This window comes from Rhinoderma darwinii, chromosome 3 (genome assembly GCF_050947455.1).
Source record: "Rhinoderma darwinii isolate aRhiDar2 chromosome 3, aRhiDar2.hap1, whole genome shotgun sequence".
Taxonomy (NCBI): Eukaryota; Metazoa; Chordata; class Amphibia; order Anura; family Rhinodermatidae; genus Rhinoderma; species Rhinoderma darwinii.
This window is the reverse complement of record NC_134689.1, coordinates 89,840,197-89,859,305: the sequence shown is the minus strand read 5'-3', so window position 1 is coordinate 89,859,305 and position 19,109 is coordinate 89,840,197. Positions and strand designations below refer to the sequence as shown.

The 19,109-nt window shown below is 41.4% G+C and overlaps 1 protein-coding gene across 3 annotated transcripts in view; it reads right to left on the bottom strand.

Moving 5' to 3' along the window:
• The window catches only part of AFF4 (ALF transcription elongation factor 4), a 119,903-nt gene that overhangs the window by 67,257 nt on the left and 33,537 nt on the right, over positions 1-19,109 (bottom strand). For all 3 annotated transcript variants that reach the window (XM_075856457.1, XM_075856454.1, XM_075856455.1), the window contains exon 2: positions 2,257-2,344. The gene's annotated coding sequence lies outside the window, so the exon portion shown is untranslated. The remainder of the gene's footprint in view (positions 1-2,256; positions 2,345-19,109) is intronic.

Sequence of the window (19,109 nt, the reverse complement as noted above, 5' to 3'; positions counted from 1 at the left end):
CTATAATTTCGGTGACAGCAGTGCCTTTTATTTAAAAAAACACAACTATTTTCACCACTTTATTAGCGATTTTAGATTTATGCTAATGAGTTGCTTAATGCCCAAGTGGGCGTTGTACAGGGGGAGTGTATGACGCTGACCAATCAGCGTCATGCACTCCTCTTCATTAATTTACTCAGCGCATAGGGATCCTTTTAGATCACTATGTGCTGTCTTATACTAACACATTAACAATACTGAAGTGTTTAGACAGTGAATAGACATTCCACGGGATGTCTATTCACAATCTCTGCACTTAGTTACTGTTTCTGTGGTGGTTACAGCAGAGGAAGCGTAATCTCGCAAGATTACGCTGTAGATGACAGGTTACAACGAGATTACGCTTGCTCTGCTGTAACTACCACAGAAACAGTAACGAAGTGCAGAGATTGTGAATAGACATCCCGTGGAATGTCTATTCACTGTCTAAACACTTCAGTATCGTTAATGTGTTAGTATAAGACAGCACATAGTGATCTAAAAGGATCCCTATGTGCTGACTAAATGAATGGAGAGAAGTGCATGATGATGATAGGTCAGCGTCATACAAGCCTCTGTGCAACTCATTAGCAGCATGTGAAGTGGTGAAAACAGATCGGTTTTTTTAAATATAAAGCACTGCTGTCACCTACATTATAGCGCCGATCTCCTTATGTAGGAGATAGGGCACTTAAATGTGGTGACAGAGCCTCTTTAATAAAATTTCTTTATTTATTTATTTTTTAATTTAAAAACAAGGTAACAATACATTGATCAGATATTATAATTAAAGGAACACTAAAACTGGAAAAGAATAATAAAAGTAAACTGGGGATATTTCACTGTTTATCAGTCTGCCGGATTTTCTGAATGTTCCGGAATCAAACAGTCCTGTAAAAATCTGCAGAGAACACAGGGGGTTAACGTTCCATTTTGGCTGGGGAAAAACGTAAGGGGCGGTGCATAACCACAGAGCAGGGATTCATCTTTTTGTCCTACTGCAGACAGGTGAGGCTCCTGCTGCAGCCAGTTATTTTATAGACAGACAAGACAGTGAGGAGGAGGGTTAAATGGCTGATCTCATGGGACACACTGAGAAATATATGAAGTCATTTTCCCTGTTTAAACTGTAATACGAGACAAAATAGGATTCAAAGGAAAGAAGGAGATTAAGGGAGGAATTGCTGGGATATTTTTTTATATTGTTCCTTTAATATAGTTTTCTAGGTTTAGTGTTCCCTTAATACCATTACATTTCCTCCACAATGCTTTTCGGAAGCCAATAATCACTCATTCAGCATCTTTCTTTATATCTTACATATGTTCTTTTTCTCGATCTTAACACCTCGAATTTACTCATCCACCTAGAACTCTTTCCCTGTCATTTATTGTCCAATGTGTGTTTCTTTTGCTCATGGAAACTTTTTCCCAGTTTTAAATTGGACTTTGAAATTTGCAACTTCATGTAAGGTCAGTATCCAAGAGTTTACAATTTGTTGGAGCAGATGACGCTGGTACATGGTCTGTACACACGGAAAATCAACAAGAGAAATTAAATTAAATTCCTTACAGGTCCTGATGTAGCAAGTTGTGCATCTAGATGTTCCGCTTCTTGTTCTACCCTGGTTAAATCCAGTTTGCCAGTAGTGGAAATCATATGGCATTTTCAGTTACTTGATAAAGCGGTTTAGTTTTAGCCATTTTTAAAACTTGGAATTGAACTTTAGGAACGCCAGTGCACTACATAACTTGCAACCCAACATATATTTGCTTTGTTGAATAGGACAGTGGGTTTCAGCGGTGTTAACACAACTGTAAGCAGCTCGACTGTGTATGAGCACCCTGAAGGTTTCTCTTGGGACTCATGCACACGGATGAGTTGCGGACGAAAAAAACTGCTTGTGTGCATGAGGTCTTTTAGCCAAATACATTTAAACATACAGCGGTGCCTAGACTGCATCACAGGTCAGCAATATGGTCCTACGTCACCAGTTGGTGCCCCTCTGACTTCTGAGGAAAATGGCTCAAAAACACAACAGGCAAATGGGAATACCAAAAGTTTTTCTTTTCCTCACAGGATCGATGAGAAAACAAGAAAACCAAAACAGGGTGTCTGCACATAAGCACACACATGTTGCTATATGAGCCCATAGTATGGTAGCATATTTGGAACACAGCTGTGTGTATAGGGTCTAATATTATTTGCAACATTAGCAAGAGAGAGACGTATGACTTTACCAGTTATCACCACCACTCCGTCTGTGTGCAGAATGAACGCCTGCGCTTCAACCATGCTTCTTGTAGTTGTGTTTTCCCACACTTGTACCTAAAGGGGACATTAAAAAGAAAACATGTCAAATCACACAATTCTTGTAAGAAAAGGACGGTTTAATCATCACTTACAGAACAATGTGGTCTACAGCTCAGACAAATAAACCGTGTCCTTTTGGGGGGGGGGGGTTTGCGCATGTATGAACCATTTGTTGCCAAAATAGTAGGAAAGCTGCAGCGAGTTATTAGTCACATAATGCACGCGGAACCCGGGATGTTGTAAACGGTGGCTTGTGTTCTGCTGACGCCGCACCTGACTAAGACACTTTACTTACAAAGAAAAAACTATTGGTTAAAAATAATAAATTTGTTCAGGTTAACCACATTCTGAGAGCCATAACTTATATTTTTCAATGGTTTGAGCAGTGTGAGGGCTTAGTTTTTGCGGGAGGAGCTGTAGTTTTTATTAGCACCATTTTTTTGGGTACATACGATTTTTTTTACCACTTTTTATTTAATTCATTTTAGTGCTATGGTGACCAAAAGACAAACGATTCTGGGGCTTTAAATTAAAAAAAAAATGACACCGTTCACCGAGTCAAATAATGCTCTATTGTAATAGTTTCGGACGCGATACAAATTTTTTTATTATTACATTGCGTTTGAGGAAAATTGGGAAAAGGTTATTTTTTTATCTCTTCAATTTTTACTCTCCTGAAAATGTATCTAACTTTTATTTATTTTTACACATTTTATTAGTTCCCCTAGGGGACTTGAACGAGTGATCATTAGTACAATACATGGATGAGTTACGGAAACAGCGTAACTCGCTGAGCTACGCAGTTTCCGTAACTACCATAGTAGAGAATGGCAGTTACAGAAGCTAATGTGTTAGTATAAGACAGCACATACCGAGCTAAAAGCATCCCTATGCGCTGTGTAAATGAATGGAGAGGAGTGCATGATGCTGATTGGTCAGCGTCATACACTCCCCCATACAACGCCCACTTGGTCTAAAGTAAAAATATGCCCACTTGGGCATTAAGCAACTTATTAGCATAAACCAAAATCGCTAATAAAGTGGTGAAAATAGATCGTTTTATTAAATAAAAAGCACTGCTGTCACCTACATTATAGCGCCGATCTCCTTATGTAGGACATAGGGCACTTATAATGTGGCGACAGACCTAAAATAGGCTGGTCTTAAAGAGGCTCTAAGGCCTCATGCACATGACCATGATTATCGGGTCAGCCAGCTACGGAGTGTCAGCCGCGAGCCGCCCGCAAATAGTGTGCATGGCCCCATAGGAATAAATGGGACCGCAATTCTCCCGTGGATTTTCGGGGGAATTGCGGCCGCAAAAGCACGTTCGTGTGCATGAGGCCTTAATGACAAAGCAATTCGCATTCAAAGAGCTTTAACTTTATTTTTCCATTGACGTAGCTGTATAAGGACTAAGGGACAAGTTGTATTTTTTAATAGTACCATTTTGGGGTACATATAATTTGATTAGCTTTTATTAACTGTTTGGGGGGGGGGGTGATGGGAAAACGGAAAATTCGCCATTCTCTCATGTCTCCAATTGTGGTATAAATTACAAAATAGCTTTATTTAGCGGGTTGTTACGATTGCAGCAATACCAAAATTTATATAGTTGTTTTTTGTTTAACTACTTTTACACAGTAAAAACACCTTTTAAAATGATTTGTTAGTTGCCATATTTCAAGAGCCATAACTATTTTTCTGCTGACATAGCTGTATAAGGGCTTATTTTTTAGGACATTTGTAGTTCCTATTGGTAGCAATTTGGCGAACATACGACTGGGCGCTTTTTAATCTACTTACTAGCAGGAGAAACAAAAAATAAAAAAATATAGCAATTCCGGCATGGTTTTTTTATTGTAACTTTTACGGCGTTCACCGTGCGGGTTTAATAATGTAATAGTTTATATAGTTGGGGTCATTACGGACGTAGCAATACCAAAAACGTGTAACTTTTTTTTTGTATTTTCATAATAAAAGCCTTTCATAAGGTGAAAAAGTGTGTTAAATCATTTTTTTTTACTTGGGAATTTTATATTACAAAACTTTTTTTTTTAGTCCCACTAGGGGATTTCACTATGCGATCATTTGATCACTTTTAGAATACACTGCAATACTTCCGTATTGCAGTGTATTATTGCCTGTCAGTGTAAAGCGGACAGGCACCCTCACTAAAGGCAGACCTGGTGCCTTTGTTAGGTCCGCAGCTGCCATAAAAACCATCGGCACACCCGCGATACGATTACAGGTGTGCTGATGGGGTGAGGGAGGGGGCCCCCTCCCTCTCAAACCACATAGATGTGGCTGTCGCTATAGACAGCCACATCTAAGGGGGTTAAACGGGAGGGATCAATGCGGATTTCGATCCCAGCCGCTAGACAGCCCGACAGCCGCGCTAGCCAGCATGGGACACCCATACCGGGCTTATGCCATAGCGCCGTCTTTTCATGGCGCTGGGGAAGAAGTCCCCGTAAGGGCCGACATGAAGACTTATGGGCGGCGTTAAGGCGTTAAATAATGTTTTTTTTCATGAGAACAAAAAACACTGCGAAGTAACTGGGTAATATCAGCATCAACACAAAAATCCAAGCTAAAAATAACATACAATGGAAATCACTTAACCCCTTAATGACCAGCCTATTTAAGACCTTAATGACCAAGCCATTTTTTTAAGTTTTTCCATCGTCGCATTCCAAGAGCTATAACTCTTATTTTTGCATCGACATAGCTGTATAAGGTCTTGTTTTTTGCGGGACAAGTTGTATTTTCTAATAGCACCATTTTGAGGTACATATTATTTATTGATTAACTTTTATTAACTTTTTTTTGGGGGGGGGGGGGGAGAATAGAAAAAACCCTGACATTAAGCCACGCTTTTTCACGTCTTAAGTCTACGCTGTTTACCGTGTGATATAAATAACACACTTTATTCAGCGGGTTGTTACGATTGCAACGATACCAAATTTGTATAGTTTTTGTATGTTTTACTACTTTTACACAGGAAAAACGCTTTTTTTTCAAAATTATTTGTTTGTGTCTCCATGTTTGAAGAGCCGTAACGTTTTTATTTTTTCGCCGATGCGGTTGTATGAGGGCTTTTTTTTTTGCGGGAAGACTTGTAGTTTTTATTGGTACCATTTTTGAGTAGATGCGACTTTTTGATCACTTTTTATAACATTTTTTTTAAGTCAGGATTCACAGAAAACAGCAATTTTTCCATAGTTTTTTATTACATTTTTTACGCCGTTCACCGTGTGGGTTAAATAATATAATAGATTATAGTGGGGGTCGTTACGGACGCTGCGATACCAAATGTGTAACTTTTTTAATTTATTTTGGTTTTTTAATAGTAAAGCATTTTGTAAGGGGAAAAAGTGGGTTTTTCATTTTTTTCACATTTTTTTTTTAAATTAACTTTATTCAACTTTTTGTTTACTTTTTTACTAGTCCCACTAGGGGACTTTAATATGCGATTCTCCGATCGCTATTATAATACACTGAAATACTTTTGTATTGCAGTGTATTACTGCCTGTCCGTTTAACACGGACAGGCATCTGCTAGGTCATGCCAGAGGCATGCTCTAGCAGGCATTCATTACAGGCAGACCTGGGGGCCTTTATTAGGCCCCCGGCTGCCATAGAAGACACTGACACTCGGCGATCGTATCGCCGGGTGTCGGTGGGAGAGAGAGGGAGCTCCGTCCCTCTCTCCAAAACCACTCAGATGCGGTGCTCGCTATTGCGCACCGCATCTGAGGGGTTAAACATGTGAGATCGATACTTATATCGATCTCACACGGAAGAGCAGGGACGCTCCCAGCCCTCAGCTGCCTCTGGCAGCCGAGAGCAGGGAGATTTGACGGCTCCCTGCTCTGTTTACTCATCCTGATGCAGTGCCGTAAAAAGGCACATGCATCATAATAAAGCCTGTTAGTGGCCGCCGTTAAAAGGCGTATTGGCGGTCACTAACGGGTTAATGTACACGACTGTGGTGATTACGCGGTCCGCAAAACCACGGATCGGTTGCAGTCCATTTGTCAGCAAAAAAACAAAAACATTCTGTAGTGAATCCATGTGTCATTAGTTTGCACGAATCCCCAAAAAATAAATTAAAAAAATTCAGGGATGGTCATGCACGATGGGCAGGTCCGTGCCACAAATAAGGACCGTAAAATGACAGGTCCTGAGTTTTTGCATACTGAATTCACAGCCCCTCAAAAAAAAACAAAAAAAAAAAAAACACGGGGAACATTACGGTTGTGTGCATGGGGCCATAGAAATTAATTTGTCTAAAAAAAAAAACTGCAATTGTCACTTTTTGTGTTTTCTTTTTTTAAATCAAAACCGCAGCATGTTTGAAGTAAAAAAACAAAACACCCATGAAATACAAGGAAAAAGCGGATATAAAAAAAAAAAAAAAAAAAAGGGTCTAATAATATAATATAATGTAATATATATATATATATATATATATATATATATATATATATATATAGTATTTTCAAATACTGTTCCGGTCAGGGATTGGGAACGCCCAGTTATCAATTCATACATTTCCAGGAGGAATAAGAGAGGAATAGCACAATACAATGTTTTATGGAAAGATGTGGCAGAAGTATGTAGTGCAGCTTGCAGGCCTAGGGCTACCATAAATTCATAAACGCCTGTACGCATAAAGTAATAAACTAAAAATGCTGGAGCACGCGCCTATGATGAGACAGATTCGTTTCAGACTCCCATTTAGGAGTGCTAATAAAAACAAGCAGCAGTTAAGGTAGTGACATCAGCTTCAAGAAACATGTGGGCATATGAACTCTATAGCAGCAGCAATGAAAGACAAAACGTCATCAGTAATGGGTTAAGCTGCTATGTGTAGTTCAAGTCAGCAGCTACATTGACGCACATTGGCCATATTTAAAGAGCACCTGTCATGCCCATTATGCTGCCCTCACTGAAGGCAGCATAATCTAAGCGGTCGGTCACTGGTCTGCCAATAAGCTGGGCAGCATCAGCAAGTACTCGGATAAGTACGGAGTATTCAAGAGTAGCCACTAGCTCCGCCCACTCTCCAGTGATTGACAGGTGGCTCCCTGTGGATAGGTGATAAAGGGGTTTTCCCTCAATGAACATTTAACTAGGGAAGTGTCCCGAGTCTGACTGTAACACCCCCCCCCCCCCAACCCCTTCCCTCAATTGACGTCTCGATCAGTCTCCTGAAAAAGAAAAACATATGACCACCTCCTCAGGCAGCGGCTGATCTCCAGTCGGAACAAACGACAGGCCATGTTGAAATCGAACATGTGCGAACCTTTGTGTCAGGTGGGCCACCAGCGGTTCAGCAGAGTTTGGTCTAACGTTAATGTTAATGTTACATGCACATTGTCATTCCAAAGCTAAAAATCCTCCAATGTAAGATTTAAAAAAAAATTGAAATGACGCATCATATGCCGGCTTCCATTGTTGGGTAAAATTATGCCATAGTGTTCGGAAACCTCAGAACCCCTGTAATCTGTAGACAGATCTGACATCACAGCGGACATGGAGCATGTGCGTGCAAACATCTCTGGAACAGATATTTTATAAATTAATGTGGGCAACAACTCTAAGGAACGGTAACTGGACCATAAAAGCCGTATCTAGCGGCAGCATTCGCTGGCTCCCAACTCCTAGCTCGAGAAACCAAAGTGTAACAGTGACATTTACTCATAAAACATGACTGCTGCTAGCTAGGAAAATAAAGTGCTGCGCTGCAATTCCAGTTCATGTTGGAATGAAGCCCACCACAACCAGCGCTCGGCAGCCTGCCCGGAACAAGCCACAAACATTCCTGTGTTTCCTTTAGTCGACAGGATACAGTTATGGCAGCAACTCCCAGTCTCAAATCTACCAGCAACCCTGATTCCTCAGCTCAGCCATCGAAGCCTCAAGTTTCTAAGGAGTTTAATAATTAAAAAAGAGAGAGAGAAACGCACACACACACACACACTTTCCAACACCATACATACTCCCTCCCCATCCAGGAGAAACAACCACATGCCTAAAGGGGGAGGGGTCTTGATGCTTGTAAGAATTAAAAGAAAGGGTTAGGCCTTATTCACACAAGCGTGTGAATCGCGCGCGCAAAAAACGCTGCATTTTGTGTGCGTAGCAGTTCCGTGTGGCATCAGTATTTGGTGCGTGCCTGCGTGATTTTCGTGCATATTGCATCGTTATGAAACAGTTTTTATGTTAAACAAAAGCAGGAGGTGCTTTTTTTTTTCTTCTTTCATTTAATTTAAAACCGTAGCACGAATCACGTGCGGCACATGGAAGTGCTTCCGTGTGCCGTGCGCGATTTTCACGCACCCATTGACTTCAATGGGTGTGTGCTGCGCAAAAAACGGGCAAGTATAGGACATTGAGAGTTTTACGCAGCGGCCACACGCTGTGTGAAAATCACGGACAGTCTGAACGTCCCCATTGCCTAACATAGGTCCGTGCGACGCTCGTGATTTTCATGCGCGTATCACGGACGTAAAATAAAAAAAGTTTGTGTGAATAAGGCCTTATAGTGATATATAGCGGTCCACAAGCCATTAGAATACTGAAAGTTAATAGTGGCATTTCGGCAAATGTCCTTAGAAAGGTCCCATGGGTACCCAAGTCATAATGGCAAACCCTGACAAATCGCACACTAACAGACCACCACAGACTTACTTTATTGGACTTTCCGGCTAGATTTGTACCCTTCCAAGAAGGTAACAGCCACATCAAGTAAGGGTAGGGACACTTAAAGAGGCTCTGTCACCAGATTTTGCAACCCCTATCTGCTATTGCAGCAGATCGGCGCTGCAATGTAGATTACAGTAACGTTTTTTTTTTGTTTGTTTTTTTTTTTGGTTTTTTTAAACAAGCCTTTTTGGCCAAGTTATGACCATTTTTATATTTATGTAAATGAGGCTTTCTAAAGTACAACTGGGCGTGTATTGTGTTCGTTACATCGGGGCGTTTTTACTTCTTTTACTAGCTGGGCGTTGTGAATAGAAGTGAATGATGCTGACGAATCAGCATCATCCACTTCTCTTCACAACGCCCAGCTTCTGGCAGTGCAGACACACAGCGTGTTCGAGAGATCACGCTGTGACGTCACTCACAGGTCCTGCATCGTGTCGGCCACATCGGCACCAGAGGCTACAGTTGATTCTGCAGCAGCATCAGCGTTTGCAGGTAAGTAGCTACATCGACTTACCTGCAAACGCTGATGCTGCTGCAGAATCAAATGTAGCCTCTGGTGCCGATGTGTCCTCGCTCGTCCGACACGATGCAGGACCTGTGAGTGACGTCACAGCGCGATCTCTCGAACACGCTGTGTCTGCACTGCCAGAAGCTGTGCGTTGTGTAGAGAAGTGGCTGATACTTCTCATCAGAGCGCCCAGCTAGTAAAAGTAAAAACGCCCCGATGTACGCACATAATACACGCCCAGTTGTACTTTAGAAAGCCTCATTTACATAAATATAAAAATGGTCATAACTTGGCCAAAAATGCCTGCAATACGAGATAGGGGTTGCAAAATCTGGTGACAGAGCCTCTTTAAAGGTCACGGTTGTACTGCTAATCAGCACGCTTTATAATTTAGTTTATTTTTAATTTTATTTTAAATTGGTAATGTCCCAGCATTTTTTGCAGAGGTTAGCATACCATACTAGTGGTGGCACCAAACTTTTTCTGTCATCTTTTCTTTAAAGAGGCTCTGTCACCACATTATAAGTGGCCTCTCTTACACAATGAGATTGGTGCTGTAATGTAGGTGACAGCAGTGGTTTTTATTTAGAAAAACTATCTATTTTCACTAAGTTATGACCTAAATTAGATTTACGCTAATGACTTTCTTAATGTCCAACTGGCATTCACAATCCCGACACTTCGATAACGTTTGTGTGTGACTTACACAGCACATTGAGATGACGCTTGCTGTGCTGTAAGTCCCACACAAACGTTACAGAAGTGTCTGGATTGTGAATAGCCATCACGTCCTGGCTGAAAGCGATGTCTATTCTCTCAAGACACTTCAGTAACGTTAATGTGTGAGTATGTGACAGTAGGGATGCACGGTGCATCGAAACTTCGATACTATTTCGATACTGTGCATCCCTAAACGGTTCGATACCGCTATTTCCTGTATTTCGATACTGAGCTGCGCAGCCACACAGCTCAGTATAGTAATACATGAATGTATGGGAGCGCGGCTGCGGCTGTGTAATTCAGCCACAGCCCCGCTCCTCAGTCATGATAAGTGCGCGGGGTCAGGATGATGTGATGCGGCCAGCGCTGCACTAATGAGCGGCAGCAATGGAGACAGAACATGGCGGGCGCACACTAAACACCCCCATGTTCTGTCTCCAGTGCCTGAACTGCCGCTCATTAGTGCGGCGCCGGCCACACCTCCTCATGCTGACCACGCGCGCACTTCCTGTCAGGAGCGGGGCAATGGCTGTATTACACAGCCGCAGCCCCGCTCTATAACGGCGGAGATCAGAGAAACCTCTCATCTCCGCCGTTATTCCCCTGAATGCTGCGATCACAGCTGACTGCAGCATTCAGGGAAAAATGAGAAGGGGGGATGCCCCTGGATCGCGTCTCAGGGAATTCCTGTGACGCGATCGAGGGCCATACCATATATGGGCAGACAGCCCAGGGTCTATTGACGGACCCCAGGGCTGTCTTGACATATTTCATGTTGTTAGGACATACCCAAGTATGTCCTAACAACTGCCTGTGTGCTATTCGTCCACAGGCTAATGTACTGGCACATATCTGATATATGTCTGTACATTAAAGTTTAAAAATAAAGTAAAAACAAAGTAATGTTAAATGTAAAAAAAAATACACATTCACCTTTTTTACAATAAACATTAAAATAAGTCTCAATACATAACATATACACATTCAGTATTGGCGCGCACAACAATTTTTTTGCATCATTTATGATGTGTACGCTGTAAAAAAAATCAATAAACACGGCTTTCTATCACTTATTAATGTGAGGCGCGATGAATTTAACCTCCATGTTCCTCACATTAATAGTAATTAACCCCATCATGTACTTTGCACATTATGACTGAGAAACATGATGGGATTAATTACTATTAATGTGAGGCGTGTTCAAAATTCATCACACGTCGCGCCTCACCTCAGAAAACGGAAGAATTTTTTTTTTATTACTGTTGGCAAAGTATCGAAATCGCAATACTAAACGAAGTATCGGTATCGAAGTCCAAATTCTGGTATCGTGACATCCCTATGTGACAGCACATCGTGATCTAGAAAGATTACTATGTGCTGTGTAAATGAATGGAGAGAAGTGTATGACGCTTATTGGTCAGCACACCTTGCTTGTGTTACAAAAATATATATTTTTATTATGGATGCCAGAGACTGCATGGCGCAGCGCCAACACAGAGCGGTAAGCCGCCGATTACTGACGACAGCAGCGCTATATACGCATCATATTTTGTACCGATCCAGTCCCCAGCACGGCTCAGTGCCCGACGAAGGTCTGTCTGACCGAAACGTCGACGTCGCACATGCAGTCTCTGGCATCCATAATAAAAATATATATTTTTGTAACACAAGCAAGGTGTGCCGAGTACAAATTCTTAACCTACACCCGGGTTGGGACCCTACCTCGAGCACCCAAAGAAACCAGTGCCATCTGAACACAACCATATATGCTTATTGGTCAGCGTCATACACTTCTCTCCACAACGCCCTCTTGGTCAAAAGTAAAAACACACACAGTTGTCTATTAAGAAAGTCATTAGCATAAAGCTAAAATAGCTCATAACTTGGTGAAAATAGAGTTTTTCTAAATAAAACTGCTGTTACCTACATTACAGCGACGATCACATTATGTAGAAGATAGGCCGCTTATAATGTGGTATCAGAGCCTCTTTAATATCGGTCTCACATGCTAAAAATGTGAGACCTATATGAAATAATTATTTTTCATCCGTCCACGTACCCCCCTGAAAACACTCTGGCTGTTAGGCAACTAGTTGTAGCAGGAGCTCTACCCCACTGCTCTGTCAGATATATGAGATCAGGACGAAACCAGCCCATGTTCTAGAACACACTGCGGGCAAGTTTTTCTTGTATTTACGCTTATTTTTACATTTACTTTTTTGTTTTTTTCTCCTCCAAACCTTAAGAAACATTTTATCTTCATATTTTTCCCCAGAAAGATTGCATAATTCACTTAAAATAGCAGGCAAATTAGGATGGGCACTTTCCTTGTTCCCAGCTTCTGTAGTTGCCGCAATCTCCGATTTAGCAACATAACGGGCCTCTTTTTGTGCTTCTTGTAAGCTTATACTCGGTTTAGGAGACAAATTCTAACAAACGGAGGACATTTTTATTTTATTTTGACAGACTATGAGCAATGGTGAGGCCCCAATATAAAAAGATTGAGAAGCCCTGGTCTGAACGGAAGCCTTTTTAAAAAAGGTACAAGCTGAGTTTAGGGCACCTCTTACCTACAGTATAATAATAATACCTGCTTCTTTCCAATATGAGGTTATGAAGTTTGTAATGAGCGATAAAGCTTCATATTCCATTAGACTGAGTAAAGCAGTTATGGTGTATGGCTTTAATAATTGCGAGTCAAACTCATGACTAAAAGCTATAAAATAGGACCATAAAAACCTGGCTATGCACAGTCTGGGGTCATACCAGTGCAAGCTTATTACGCTCCGAGAGAACCCATTTATTACTAAGAAGAAAAAAGGAGTAGTCTCATCAGACTACTTATGAGTCATGCTAAAAGTACCACTTACTAAACATATTCTGGTTGTTATGTATGTAACAAATAGCACTTCTTATAAATCGGCTGTTTTCATTTACATTGATAGGGCATGACACCCCCCCCCCTCCATCAGTCAAAAACCACCCAGGAAGTTAAAAATGCCTCCAGCTCCTATTGAAATCAATGGAAGGAGATTTGGGCCTTTTTTTTTTTTTTTAAGAACCAATTACAACACGTTCCCACGTCAATCAGAACAAGAACACAACGTGTGAACTGGGCCTAACTGTATGGCCACAAGAACAGAAAAATATAAATATTGTGCCGTTTGGTTAATAGAGTCTGCTGAATTGATCAGGAAAGTACGCCACCTCTCCCTTGACTGATGCCCGCCATGCATACAGGAAGATAGTCATGTCAATATGGGAAGGAGGCGGTAAAAGAAGGGGAAGCTCCGCTCACGAATAAAGCTTAATCTTCAACACAGCACAAGAATATTTTGCGACATTTGCGCGAATAATGCAGAGGGCCTGACCCTATATTACGCTGCCCTTAAATATTATGGTCACAGCATATTATGCAGCAGGAATTGTGGTACGAAAGATACGCACCGCAGGTGAATTTCTGGTCGGAAATTTTACGCAGCGTGTGGATGAGATTTGTTAGATCCCATTCACTTTGCTACTACTGTATTCCGCTGCATATATGCAGTCGGCAACTCCGGAAAAAACACAGCAAGCCCTATCCAAGAGACATAGCGGGGCAGACATTTTATTAAAGATTTGCCAGAATGCTGGCTGAAATTGGAAAGCATTCAGGCGCACATGTGCCACGTTAACACACTTTCAGACGGATCTGGCAAGGGGGTATGGCTTAATATGCCCGAAATTAAAGGGGGGGGGTCAGACTTCTGAACAGGAAGTGTGTGACATCCTCTTTATTGCCACAAAAAAAAGCTATATATCAATATAGACTTTGCAGAATACTTTTGGAAGTCTTCAATGACTGAAATCTGAATATATATATATATATATATATATATATATATATATATATATATATATATACACACACACACACACATGCAAATAAAAAAAAGGGTATTGTTACCAGGAAAGCCTTTCCCAGAACTCTAAAAGACAGTAAGTGCTTCCCAATGTCGATCCCACCAGACCAAGCTCTGCGCAGACCAGAAAGATTGAGAGGTTAAAGCTGGGTTCACACTACCTATTTTCAGGCGTATTATGCCTCGACTTACGCCTGAAAATACGGCTACAATACGTCGGCAAACATCTGCCCATTCATTTGAATGGGTTTGCCGGCGTACTGTGCCGACAACCTGTCATTTACGCGTCTATGAAACGTAATTTGAGCCGTTCTTCATTGAATTCAATGAAGAGCAGCTCAAGATTAGGGGCGTCAAACAAAGACGCCTCGCATAATGCGAGGAGGAGCTTTTACGTCTGAAACGACGCAGCTGTTTTCTGCTGAAAACAGTCTGTCATTTCAGACGTAAAAGCCAGCTATCGTGTGCACATACCCTTAACCTGTTAGTGACCGGCCCATCGTGTTTCTACGTCGGTCACTAACGGGCCTTATTCCGATGCCATAGACTTCTTACGTCGCGGCATCGGAATAAGTAAACAGAGCAGGGAGCTGTCAAATCTCCCTGCTCTCAGCGGCCAGACGTAGCTGAGGGCTGGGGGCGTCCTTGCTCTGCCGGGTGAGATCGATATTAGTATCAAGCTCACTCGTTTAACCCCTCACATGCGGTGCACAATAGCGAGCACCGCATCTGAGTGGTTTTGGAGAGAGGGAGGGAGCTCCCTCTCCCACCGACACCCGGCGATACGATCGCCGAGTGTCTGTGTCTCCAATGGCAGCCGGGGGTCTAATAAAGGCCCCCAGGTCTGCCTGGAGTGAATGCCTGCTAGATCATGCCGCAGGCATGACCTAGCAGATGCCTGTCCGTTTTATACACTGCAATACAGTGTATTATAAATGCGATCGCAGAATCGCATATTATAGTCCCCTAATGGGACTAGTAAAAAAAAGGTTTAATTAAAAGGTAATTTAAAAAAAAAAATGTGCAAAAAAAATGAAAAACCCAGCTTTTCTCCTTACAAAATGCTTTACTATTAAAGAAACAAAATAAAGTTAAAAAGTTACACATATTTGGTATCGCCGCGTCCGTAACGACCCCGACTATAAATCTATTACATTATTTAACCCGCACGGTGAAATCCGTAAAAAATTTAATAAAAAACTATCGAAAAATTGCATTTTTCTGTGAATACTGACTTTAAAAAAAATGTGATAAGTGATCAAAAAGTCGCATCTACTCCAAAATGGTACCAATAAAAACTACAAGTCGTCCCGCAAAAAAAAAGCCCTCAAACAACCGCATCGGCGAAAAAATAAAAACGTTACGGCTCTTCAAATATGGAGACACAAAAACAAAATTTTGAAAAAAAAAGCGTTTTTACTGTGTTAAAGTAGTAAAACATACAAAAACTATACAAATTTGGTATCGTTGCAATCGTAACAACCCGCTGAATAAAGTTATTGTTATTTATATCACACGGTAAACGGCGTAGATTTAAGATGCGAAAAAAAGAGTGGCAAAATTTCAAGTTTTTTTCTATTTCCCCCCAAATAAAAGTTAATCAATAAATAATATGTCCCCCAAAATGGTGCTATTAAAAAATACAACTTGTCCCGCAAAAAACAAGACCTTATACAGCTATGTCGAAGCAAAAATAAAAAGGTTATAGCTCTTGGAATGAGACGATGGAAAAAACGTAAAAAATGGCTTGGTCATTAAGGTTTAAAATAGGCTGGTCATTAAGGGGTTAAGCTCTGCAAGCCGGCAGAATTGTAAGGATCAATACAAGATTGCAAAAAATGACAAAGCTGAGCAGGGAGTATAGTTGTCCGGAGCGATCGTATCATCTGCTTGATGTCACATCTGTCCACTAGCTAAACTTACCATTATATTACATCTTCAATTATCATGTTCTGCATTATGTCTCCATCCAAAAACGGCTCATATAGTTCTAGCTGTAGTTCCCCTTTAAGACTTAAATGGTGTAGAAATTACAGTTTAAATGAATGCACAATAGAATGAACCCAATGACCTTTCTCTCCTTGAAAAGAAGACACGTACGTCACTTCGTGATTTAAGATTACAGTGTTAACACACGGGCCAATGAGCGTTCATATGAACGTTTGTTCCCAATCATTGACATGTGTAAACAGGGCACCCATCAGCCGATGAACGGGGTAACGCTTGTTCATCAGCTGATCATATTGTTTATGCTGCAAGAAATATTATCGTTGCCGGCAGCACATCTCTGTGTAAACAGAAAGATATGCTGCCGGCACGATGGTAATGTATTAGGGCGAGCGATCATAGTAACAATTTCTCGCCCCTATATATAGCTAGGAACCAAACTTGCTAATGTACAAACATACAAGACCCCATAAGCCAAGAATGGACAATTCACAAGAGCCGACGATCAAAATAATTTATCACTGACTCTTTTTTTTTTTTTTAAACTCGTTTTATTGAAGGAGATACATAAACACCATGATACAAGACATTTCTGGGCCCCCGCACAGCGGACATGCCCTACATTAAATACAAAAGTGCGTGTTACAATATCATATCAGCAATGCATGGCATTACAATCTCTTTCAAATTTAAACAGGTAATAAACTAAAACATAGTATACAAAAAACCTTTTCACAATCGTTCATAGTGCATGGTGCTCCATATTTTAGAAGCAATAATATATCACCATATGCAGAAGACAGAGATCCCACAAATCTCGATTCCATCTAAGCGATCTAGGGTACCTATAATATCGCATCTCATCTTAAAGCTTATACATTACCCAAACAGATAGGAGAGGCAACCTCCTCCCTTCCCTTTACAACACACATTAAGTGGGGGCTGCTTCAAGAGCCCTAGATAAAGCATTGTTGGAGTAGGATGTGAGTTCAGAATTACACCACTGATCCCACACCCTATGAAATTTATCCGGACATCTTCTATTAACATACACAATTCGTTCATAAGGTATCATGGAATTAATCATTTCTATCCACATAGATTTAGTGGGAGTACGAGGATTCATCCACCTAATAGCAATAGCCTTCCTAGCTATAAATAACGTCTCTCGAAGGCACGTACGTGTTGTATGAGCATACATCCCATCCTCCACCAATCCAAATAGACAAACTCCTGGTTCCAGTCTAACTGGAACTTCCAATACCCGGGATAACAGGTCAGTAACTTCAGTCCAGAAAACCTGAAGCAGAGGACATTCCCATATCATGTGATGAAAATCCGCAGGTTCATAAGGACACCTATGACAACTGGGGTTAGGCCGTCTACCCATTTTAAAAAGACTGACCGGGGTAAGATAGCTCTGGTGTATGATGTAGAGCTGTATAAGCTTGTTGTTAATAGCAGGAGAGACGAATCTATGTGACTCTAGTAGATCCAATCTAGAATCCTCATCTAGGGATGGGATCAAGGTCTGCCACCTGCCCATTGCTGGGAGATCCGCTTTATTTGCCTTCGCATGTATAAGGTAAGAATAGATAGATGAGATTAATCCTCCAGGTCCCTGTGATCTAATAACCCCAATCAAGGGATAGGTGGAAATAGGTGTTTCTCTTCCCCTATACTGGGTCAGTAGTGAATGGCGCAATTGTAAATACTTATAGAAAGCTCTTCTCGGAGCTTGATAGGTTTCCTCAACTTGAGTAAAGGACAGCATCACATTATTCAGAAATAGATCTCCCACCGTATTTACCCCTAGTGTCGACCAAAATGTATCATCCTGTGAGGAGAGTAACTGATCTAGTGCCTCATTCTGCCATAGGGGTGTTTCCGCTATTATTTGGTCTTCTCCTGAGATCTTAAGTGCCGCCGACCAGACATTACGAGCCACCCTATGTATCGGTAAAGATTTCCTACTAAGGGGAAGTGAGGGTTCTAATACAGGCCAGAGTTTAGGAATATCTAAGTATTTTGCCAGACATAGTTCCAATCCTTCCGGTACTTCAGGTGACACCCAGGCAGCCATATACTTGAGCTGACCCGCCAGGTAGTATAAATATAAATCAGAGAGGGCCATTCCCCCTAGATCTCTGGGTCGTTGCAATTTTGCTAGCTGTAGCTTAGATCTAGAAGATCCCCATATGAATTTAATTAGTTGCGAGTCTATTTCTTGGAAAAATGCCCTTGGGATATATACAAATATGTGTTGCAGAATATAAAGACATTTAGGCTGAACCACCATTTTGATAAGATTGATACGTCCTGCTACGGAAAGAGGTAATCCTGACCAAATCTTAAATTTGTCTCGAAACATCGGTATTAGGGGAGCAACATTTGCCTGTATCATGTCAGCATCCAATCTCGTGATTTGAATTCCCAAATACTTAAAACTAGGAACCACCCTCAAACCCCCTACCAATGATCCCACCATACCATTTCTGCGCGGGGAAAAGTACATCAGACACGACTTGCCCCAGTTAATGGACAGTCCAGAAAAATCTCCAAACCTATCAATTATGGTCATTGCTTCATCTAGGGACTCATCAGGAGATGACATAAATAGCAACAGGTCGTCAGCATATAATGCCACTCGGTGTTCCGCAGAGTCTAGGGGTATACCCCGGTAAACCACATCCGATCTAAGTCGAATAGCTAAGGGTTCTACAGCGATTGCAAATAATAAAGGTGAAAGCGGACACCCCTGTCTGGTACCACGAGCCAAATCAAAGTATGGGGAGAGCTGTCCGTTTAAGAACACCGCTGCTCTGGGATGAAGATACAATAAGGAGACCCAATGACAGAACACAGGGCCAAATCCAAACCTCCGCAGAACTTGAAGTAGATATGGCCATTCAATAGAGTCAAAGGCCTTTGCTGCATCCAAAGATGCCAAGGCCCAGTCCGCACCCTGCCGCGATGCAATCTGAGA